The following is a 10,144-nucleotide window of genomic DNA, read 5'->3' on the forward strand; positions in this document are numbered from 1 at the left end:
TGATGAAAACTAGCTTGACGATAATTCCCATGTGTCCCTGGGAGCGCTTTCCTTTATATAAGAGTTTGTCCAAGCTTGTCCTTTGCTACAAAAAGGATTGGGCCATCTTTTTGCACCTTATTTACTTTTATTACTTGTTACCCGTTACAAATTACCTTATCACAAAACTATCTGTAACCAATAATTTCAGTGCTTGCAGAGAGTAGAGTGAATTGCAGAAAACGACCACAATTCAGCTTAGGTTTGCAGAAAACACTCTTCTACGTTTTTGCTGCAGAAAACACTGATTTTTTTTCTAATCTTTTGCAGAAAGCACCAAACCTCCTGTTCGGGCAGTTTAAGCACTATTATGACAGGTGGTACCCTGTCTTGTCGATGTGGCGTCACGGCCGCGAGCTGGCGCCGTGTAACGATGCTACAGTGCCCACCGACGCCCCCGTTAGGTCAATAAACCAGATTGAATCGACACTTCTTCCTCATTTGGAAATTTCCACACCATCCCCGCGACGGCTTGCTCTCCTCTCTCTCTGTCTCATTCATGGCAACGATGAGCCCGGACGCCGGTGGCGGACTGGATGGCGGAGGCGGCGACGGTGCAGGAGGGTTTCTTGGCGGCGGAGATCCAAAGCCACCCGAGGAGGTCTGCGGGAGCTCTAACCCTAGCCAGGCCCCACGGAACAGACCACCGTCCCTGTCGCTGGAGTACTGTGCTGCCGGCGCTCTGGCCCGTGCTATGCAGGCTACTCCAACGGGGATCCACCACTGGGCATCTGTATTCGGTGGTGTGGAGTAAGATATCTCCACTGCCCCCACCCCCCCATTTTCTGTCGCTTCCATAGTTAGGGTTAGGTGTGTAAGTCAAAACTGATTCTTTTGCCTAGTACTAAGTGTTCATCTGCTCTGTAAATTAGATTGTAGTGATATTAGTATGCTCTGTTTAGGATACAATATAGTTACCATTTTTTAGTTCAGTAGAGAGTGTTATTCCCATGCTCTGTTTAGTAGACAAATAACTATGCACTTTTTAGTATCCATGTAGAGTTGATTTTAATTGCTATGCACTGTCTATGTAGTAGACAGTGCTAATTTTATTGTTTGATTTAGTACAAAGTGTACTCATATTTTTAGTGTATTCAAATTGGCACTGATGATATTTGGGTTAGGATGCACTGTTTATTTAGTAGACATTAGGGTCACAATTGTTCTTATTTAAATTGGTATGCATTGTATATTTTAAAGGGACTTTTACATCTATGCCCCTAATTTGCGCCCACTCTTAGATTTACCCCTAATTTCAAAGGCTGCTCAAATTTGCCCCTCCGCCGTTAGGTGCACTTACAGAAATACCCTTCTGTGCCGTTACCGTCCGATCAAAGCAGGTCAAAGCCGGTCAAAGGGCTTTGCCCGTCTTGAAAAAAATAGCAAAAAAATTCTAAAAAATTTGAAAATTTGTGGGATCAAAGATACTCAGGTTCACAAAGTGCGTGCAAAGTTTCGTGCTGTTTGTACATTCCAGGAGCTCGTGTCAGAGGAAAAACAATAACATGTAAGCCGGTGAATAGTAAATTCAAAAAAATAGCAAGAAAATTCAAAAAAATATGAAATTTTTTGGCATCAAAGAGGCTCGGGTCTGCAAGCTGCATGTAATTTTTTGTTGCGTTTGGACATTAGAGGGGCTTGTGGAAAAAAAACAAAATTTGGCTCGGGAAAAAACTTGGGAAAAATGACTATTTTGTTTTTTCTTGCTAGAGCTCCTCGCATGTCATTTGATCACAAAAACTTGCAAGCACCTTCTGCACCCAAGCCACTTTGATGCCAAAAAAATTCATATATTTTTTTAAATTTTCTTGCTATTTTATTTCAAATTTATTGTTCACAAGCATGCAGATTAACTGTTTTTCCTCACCACGAGCTCCTGGAATGTCCAAATAGCACGAAAATATGCACACACCTTGGGCACATAAGTATCTTCGATCTCACAAAATTTTAGATTTTTTGATTCTTTTGCTATTTTTTTCAGGACGGTCAAAGTTGTTTGACCGGATAGTAACGGTGCAGAAGGACATTTCTATAAGGGCACCTAACGGCGGAGGGGCAAATTTGAGCAGGGGTACATCTGATTAGGTGGTTTGAGTTAGGGACAGAAATGCAAATGGCCCTATTTTAAATTGGTCACTTGTATTGTTTGTAGTTAGTACTGTACTGTTTAATTAATATGTATAAGAATTGTTCCTTTTTGTAGCTTGTCTGATGATGTTTGGGAGGTTAGACTGCACTTTTATGATATGGATAACTTAGAAAGGACTATGTGTGTTTCAGACATCACTTTTTACAATCTGTTAGCACTCATAGAGACAGCAAGATATGGAAGTAAAGACTACATGTATTATGTGAGGGATGCTAGGTTGGGAGTAGCTGGTTTGCAGGAGATATGTGATGATGACAAGGTGGATGAGATGCTGGATCACATTGCCAATAAAGATCAGAACATAGTAAACCTGACAGTAGTTAGGGGTAGTGAGCCCAGACCTGCAGATATAAACAGAGGCTATGTTTGTGATCAGCAAGTTCCTATAGCCAATGTTGGAGAGAGCATTGTATATGAGGTGTATGATGTTGGGGTGGTGTACAAGTCACCATCAGAAGTATCAAAAAGAGATGCAGTAGTTGAGGAGCCCGAACCAATCCAGTTTTTCTCCACACAGCAGAGCCACAATGTTGATATGGAGCAAGGCAATGTTGATATGGAGCAAGGCAATGAAGCAGATGTTGATATTGAGCAAGGCAATGGAGATGATGTTGACATGGAGCAACATGAGTTAGAAAGAAGTATGGAGCTTTGAAGGAGATTAAAAATTCAGAGATTTAAGCAGCATCAGAAGAATGTTGAGAGGGTGCAGGCAGTGAAAATAAAACTTCCTTTGCTACTAACTGAAGATGACTCAGACTTGGAGGAAGATGAGGATTTCATGGCTAGGATGGCTGAGCTAAGGAGGCAGAGAGAGGACCCACTCTTACACTTTGAAGGTGACACAGATGTAGATGAACCTTATGAGATACAATAGGAAGTGCATGAGGAAAAATGCAGAGCAAAAGGGGCATGGAGATCGTGGGGAACTTTAAAAGGAGGTGCTACCATAGGGGCAAAAGAGGAAGAAGTTTAAAGTAAGAAAGGGGCCAACCACAAGATCACATGCTAGTTTGGAGCAACAGTTAGAGGATGTTTGGGTACCATCATCTGATGAGGATCCAGATCCTGGTGATTTGAAGGAGGAGCAAGATGAGGGGGCTGTACCCCTATCATTTGTGCTAGGCAGTAAGTCTAGGGCTAAAAAACCCAAACCAAGGGTATGGTATCATGAGGATAGAGAGAGCCCAGAGCTGCAGTTTGCTAAGAAGTTATGCTTTGATAATGTGTACCAATTTAGAAGGGCACTTCTCACTTTCCACATAGCACAGAACAGAAACTATCAGTTTCATAGGAACTGCAATGAGAGAATTATAGTTGTGTGCACACATGAAGACTACCCTTTCTTCATTGCAGCTTCTATGGTGTTAAAAGAGAAAACTTTCTGCATTAGGAAAACAAATTTGCTACACACATGTCCAGCTGTAGCAGAGAGCACCAAGGTGACTACAAAGTGGGTTACACATCAAGTTTTAGAAGCAATAAGAACAGACCTGAACACACCAATAAGTACAATAATGCAAAATATGAAGAGCAAGTATGGAGTTGAGATCAGCACTCATATGGCCTACAGGGCTAAGAACAATGCTATTAAGGTGGTGCAAGGAGATTAGAGGGGGCAATACACCAGGATCAGGGATTACTTGCAGGCTGTGTTAGACACCAATGTAGGCAGTAGGTGCATTGTCACTACTAAGTTCCTAAAAGACCATCCAAGCATCAATCCAAGGTTCCATGATTTGTTCATATGTTTGAATGCTTGCAAGGAAGGATTTTTGAATGGATGCAGACCATTCATAGGTGACTACTAAAACTGTGTTATATATGACATAAATGTGGTGCACCATACTCTATTTATAACATATCTTGTGTGCCATTGCAGGTGTGGATGGATGTTTCATCAAGCTCTCCATTGGCCAACAAGTCCTTGCTGCCACGGGAAGGGTTGGGAATAATACCATCTATCCCATTGCCTTTGGAGTTGTGGACAAAGAAGACACAAAGAGTTGGACCTGGTTTCTCACAGAACTGAAGGCAGCTATTGGTGGAGAATCTGGGAGATTTGGTTTTTACACCATAATTCTGATAAACAGAAGGTATTATAGAATTTGCTCATAGAATTTTCTTAGTATTAGTAGTTCATGTTAATTGCTTAGTAGTAGTTCATAGATTTTGATTAGTATTAGTTAATATTCATTGCTCAATACTAGTTGATATAAGTAGTTCATAGTAATTGCTAGAAGTAGTTAATATTCAGTGCTTATTAGTAAGTTTGGTAATTTCTCCATATAGGGTCTTCTGAAAGCTATGAGCCAAGTCTTCCCCAATTGCCCCCAAAGATTCTTCCTTAGACACATCTACCAAAACTTCCAGACTGCTGCTTTTAGGGGGTCAGAATTAAAGAAGTACATGGATAAGGCAAGTTACTCCTATACTGAACATGGCCATCTTGCTGCAATGGATGCTCTTAAAGTAGAGTGTAAGGCTACCTGGAGTTGGTTAAATAAAATTCCTAGACATGCTTGGGCTAGATATGCCATGGACTTCAATTGCAAAACTTACCTAGTTGTCAACAATATTAGTGAGGTGTTCAACAAGATGATCTTAGATGTGAGGGGTAAACCAATAAAGACCATGGTAGATGGAATCAGAATTAAGTTGATGGTCAGGTTCAATACAAATAGGAGTAAAACACAGTTAGAAGTGGGAAATATGCCCAACATATGTTGAGTTACTTGAAGAAGCAAAGAAATACTCTAGGAACTGTCAAGCATTGATGACTGGGCCAAATATTTACCAAGTGACAAGCAATGAGAATACCTATGCAGTTAACTTGTAGCACATGACATGTGGGTGCAGAAAATGGGATATGACTGCGGTGCCATGCAATCATGTAGTCTCTGCTAACACCAAAGCCAAATTAAGGCCTGCAGATTATGTGCATGACTTCTTCAAAAAGCCTATGTATTTGGCAGCATACAGTCCCATCATATTTCATGTACCTGGACCTAACCTTTGGCCTAAGACCAAAACTAGAGACATAGAACCCCCAGTTTTCAAGGATAAACCAGGGAAGAAGCAAACCAAAAGGAGAAGGATCCAGTTTGAGCCACCAGCACATAAAGATACATCTAGGATGGCATCAATTACATGCAGCAATTGCAATCTTATGGGTCATAGATACACATCTTGCCTCAAAACCCTAAAGCCAGGTCTAGCAATGAGAAAGAACAGGCATGAGGTTAGTCTCTGTTGCCATACTTGTTGCCATCTATTTCTGTTTTGCACCACTTGAATGTATTAACTTGCTACCATTTTCAAATGCAGTCAAACAGGACAGAGGAGGGTACCACATCTACTACTGCAGATTCATCTGTTGCAGCTCCAGCAAGCAGGGCACCACCAGTGGCAAGCAGCTCAGCAGCTCCAGCAAGCAGGGCACCACTAGTGGCAAGCAGCTCAGCAGCTCCAGCAAGCAGGCCAAGCAGCTCAGCAGCTCCAGCTAGGAGGCCAAGCAGCTCAGCAGCTCCAGCAAGCAGGCCAAGCAGCTCAGCAGCTCCAGCTAGGAGACAAAGCAGCTCAGCAGCTCCAGCAAGCAGGACAAACAGCTCAGCAGCTATAGCTAGGAGGCCAAGCAGCTCAGCTGCAGCAACAAGGACAGCCTTCTTGCCACCAAGACAGAGGAAGAAACCATCAAGGCTGAAGGATTACTTTTATGCTTCAGGGAACTAATGTGCTTTGGAAAAATTGTTGATGATGTGATCTATTTTGGGAACAACTCATGCTGGTTTGATGTTATGGTACTGTAATAACTACTATTGATGGTCTTGCTCTTATGAGAATTATGCATTATGATATTGTTTTTGCTGTTATCATGTTCAATTTGATGATCCATATGATGGTCTTGCTGCTACCATGTTCAATTTGATCCATATGATGGTCTTGCTGTAAGGAAAATTAAACACTTGTTGATGATGGTCTTGCTGTTTTGATATTTATACACTTGTTGATGAGGGTCAAGATACCCCTAGGGCCATTTTGTCGATGAATCGATGAAATGGTGGTCAAGGTAGGGCCATTTTGTCGATGAATCGATGAAATGGTGGTCAAGATACCCCTAGGGCCATTTTGTCGATTAATCGATGAAATGGTGGTCAAAGTACCCCTAGGGCCATTTTGTCGATGAATCGACGAAATGGTGGTCAAAGTACCTCTAGGGCCATTTTGTCGATGAATCGATGAAATGAGGGTCAAGGTACCCCTAGGGCCATTTTGTCGACGAATCGATGAAATGGTGGTCAAGGTACCCCTAGGGCCATTTTGTTGATGAATCGATGAAATGAGGGTGAAGGTACCCCTAGGCCATTTTTTCAATGAATCGATGAAATGAGGGTGAAGGTACCCCTAGGGCCATTTTGTCGATTCATAGATGAAATGAGGGTCAAATTGGATCCAACACTATTGATAACAAAATAGTAAGTTAAATTACTTGGTTCACAGATTCATACTCAAATACTGAGTAGATGATAATCATCTACACCATATAAAACTGAATTGTACTAAGCACAGAAACCATATAACATCAAATTAGACTCACATTCATAAAGGTTCATCAAGGTTGGATCCAACACAATGGATCACAACATACATACTTAAATTACTGGGTTCACAAATTCAAACTAAAGTACTAAATAGATGATTATCATCTACATTACAACACTCCTGGATCCAACACCATGGATCACAAAATACATAGTTTGAGTAGTTGAGGACCAAGTTCATACTAAAGTTTTGCATAGAAGACTATCATCTACATACAGATAGATGATTAACATACTAGAAGACACCCCTACTCATCTAAGATGGCCTTCACCCCCTGAAGCTTCTGCTTTATCTTCTCCTCAGACTTTTGAAACTCAGAAATGTGATGCTGCAATTTAAGCCTCTCTTCTGTCAGCCTTTCCTTCTCCTTCAAATGATTGAACTTCAAGTTCCTAACCACATTGGCTTGAGCACCTGTCAGGTTCACTAGAGTATCATACTTTTGCAGCAACTTCTTCTTCTCCTCCTCTTTCTTTGACATCTCTGCCTTCAAGTTTCCCACTACAGTTTCTAGCTCAGAAATCTTCACATCAACATATTCCTTTTGCTCCTTCTGATTGTTTAACTCCACACCCTTCTGCTGCTGGACATCCAAGAGAGCATTCACATCAGGATACAAACTGTCATAGTCCTCATGTACTTTCTTCTTCTCCTCCTCTTTCTTTGCCAGCTCTGCCTTCAAGTGATGTTGAACTAAAAGATGTTCGGGCCCAGCTGGCTGACTCCGTAAAGGAGAATAAAAGGCTTCGACGCGACATTTTCAGTAAGTGCTTGAGCGAACTTCTATAGAGTTCGGCGAAGAAACCAGCTAAAAGAGCTATATGTGTAGGTATGCTGACGGGCCGTCCCAGAGAGGAGATGCACGGGTCTGCGGGAGATCTTCTGCCAGAGCTCCCACAACTGCATGAACAAGTTCGGCAGGTGATGCAGGACTTTGCCCAGGCCTTGTGGCCCTCCGTCTCCCTGCCAGGGGGCATGGGGGAGCTTGTACAGATACTCAAGGGAGCGCGGCGGCGCTTTTGATTATGGAAGATATCTGCCTGTCAACAAGGTGCAAGGGAAGCCTGGCCCATGGTGAAGACCCAATATACCAAGGCTGCCCCGAACCATATGGCCGAGGTCGGACCTGTAGGGCCTGACAGGAAAGAGATGCCCGTCAGCTTGGTGTATGACGAGGTGAAATTAGCCGCAAAGTATTCCCAACAGAATTGTAGGCTAGACAGCCTGTTGGATGGTATAGAAGAAGAATTCAGTCAGTCTAAGTGACTGTGTACTTCGAGTGGCATATATTGTCCCTAGCCGGATTGTAAATCATTTGTCATGGCGGACCTTTTCGCTTCGACCTCCAGACCCAACAGTCCGGAGTGTATCCGAATACCCGCTCAGTCATGTAAAAACCGGGGTACGTGTGGAAACCAGGCATAGGGGTCATAAGTGCTTGAACAGACAAGTACCCAACTAGTTATGTTATATTACATGGATAGTAAGAAACATCTTCCAGGGAGAATAGTTACGTTAAGGGTTCCTTTCCCTGGGTACGCATGCATTAATGTGCATGTCCGAACTGTGACAAGAGACGCAGGATATAAACATCTGGGGGTATGTATTCTAATAAGTAAAAAAGTCATCCTTTGTTCGCCGACCGAATATTCCCTTAAGAACACTAGCTTTCGGCTTCACCCAGTCTGAGGTACACGTCCGGCTGACCCGGCAGTAACAATCGCAGATGTGCTCCCCTTATGCCCTAGCCGAATTAACAGGAACGTAGGGCATAAACACAAGAGCCGGGCAACTCAGCTTGGCCAAAACTTAAGTCATATCGATGCATATAATGGCAAAGAAAAGGTGCATGTGTAAAAATAACACATGTGCGGCAGGCATGGAGCCCGGATCATAATTATATTAAGCTTCTGTATAAGAAGCCCCCAAGTATAATGAGCGCGCTTAGCGCGTACAAATTGTGCAATCAAGACACAATTTAACCTTTGAAGGCCGCAAAGAAAAGGAAGAAAGACAGAAAAATATAGATAATGAGTATATACAAAAAATTGATGGAGGTAAGGAGACGAACACAGAGTCCGGCGCTAGGCGTAGAACCTTCGGAGTCTGGCCGCGTTCCATGGGTTTGGCTCGAGTCGATTGTCCGATGCATCCCGCAGATAGTACGCTCCACCGGTCAGAACTTTGTCAATAACAAAGGGACCTTCCCATTTGGGTTTGAGCTTGTCCTTTTTCTTCTCTGGTAGGCGTAGAACGAGTTCGCCAACATTATAAGTTTTGGCCCATACTTCTCTGCTTTGGTATCGTCGAGCCTGTTGTTGATAGAATGCGGATCGGGCTTTTGCCACGTCACGCTCCTCCTCCAGGGCGTCCAAACTGTCTTGCCGATCTAGCTCGGCTTCTTTCTCTTCGTACATGCGCATGCGAGGTGAGTCATGAATGATGTCGCAGGGCAGTACCCCTCTGTGCCGTACACCATAAGGAAAGGTGTGTATCCGGTAGTGCGATTTGGCGTGGTCCGCAGCCCCCATAGTACGGAGTCGAGCTCCTCGACCCAGTGCGTATTTGATTCCTTCAAGGACCGCACTAGTCTGGGTTTAATGTCGCTCATTATAAGACCATTTGCTTGTTCGACTTGACCGTTAGTTTGAGGGTGATAGATGGATGCATAATCAAGCTTAATGCCCATGTTGCCGCACCAAGTTTTTACCTCATCGGCTGTAAAGTTCGAGCCCTTATCGGTGATGATACTATGGGGGACACCGTAGCGGTGTACAACCCCGGATATGAAATCTATCACTGGTCCGGATTCGGCCATTTTAACTGGTTTTGCCTCTATCCATTTGGTGAATTTATCCACCATGACCATTAGGTACTTTTTCTTATGTAACATCCCAATTTTCAATTTGGAATGTTATACACTAGATCATCATTCCATATCATATTTTATTGCATTTTGGTTGATCCTAGAAAATTCTACGCAACTCAAGGACCCTCGGAGAGAGTTGGGGATTTTGTTATTTTCATATTTGAGTTTTCTCAAATTTTGAAAATAGGATCATTTGATTTTATTTATTTTATCTTCAATTATTTCTATTGTCAAAATATGAGACAGGGGATAAAATGACTTTCCCAAAATAAAGAAATATTGGGGATTTAATAATAAAATCAAATAATATTTTATTTTGGTTTTATTTCCTATTTTATTTGAATTTAGGAAAAATGCGCATTTTTCAAAATTGCATTTAGGCCCCAAATAAATGTTCATCCTGTGCGGCTTGATTTTAGAAGCCGGGAAAAATTTATTTCGGGATTTCTGGAGTCCGTTTAATATTCCTTTTGTTTTTTTCTCTC

The sequence above is a fragment of the Triticum aestivum genome, chromosome 3A (genome assembly GCF_018294505.1).
Source record: "Triticum aestivum cultivar Chinese Spring chromosome 3A, IWGSC CS RefSeq v2.1, whole genome shotgun sequence".
Taxonomy (NCBI): domain Eukaryota; kingdom Viridiplantae; phylum Streptophyta; class Magnoliopsida; order Poales; family Poaceae; genus Triticum; species Triticum aestivum.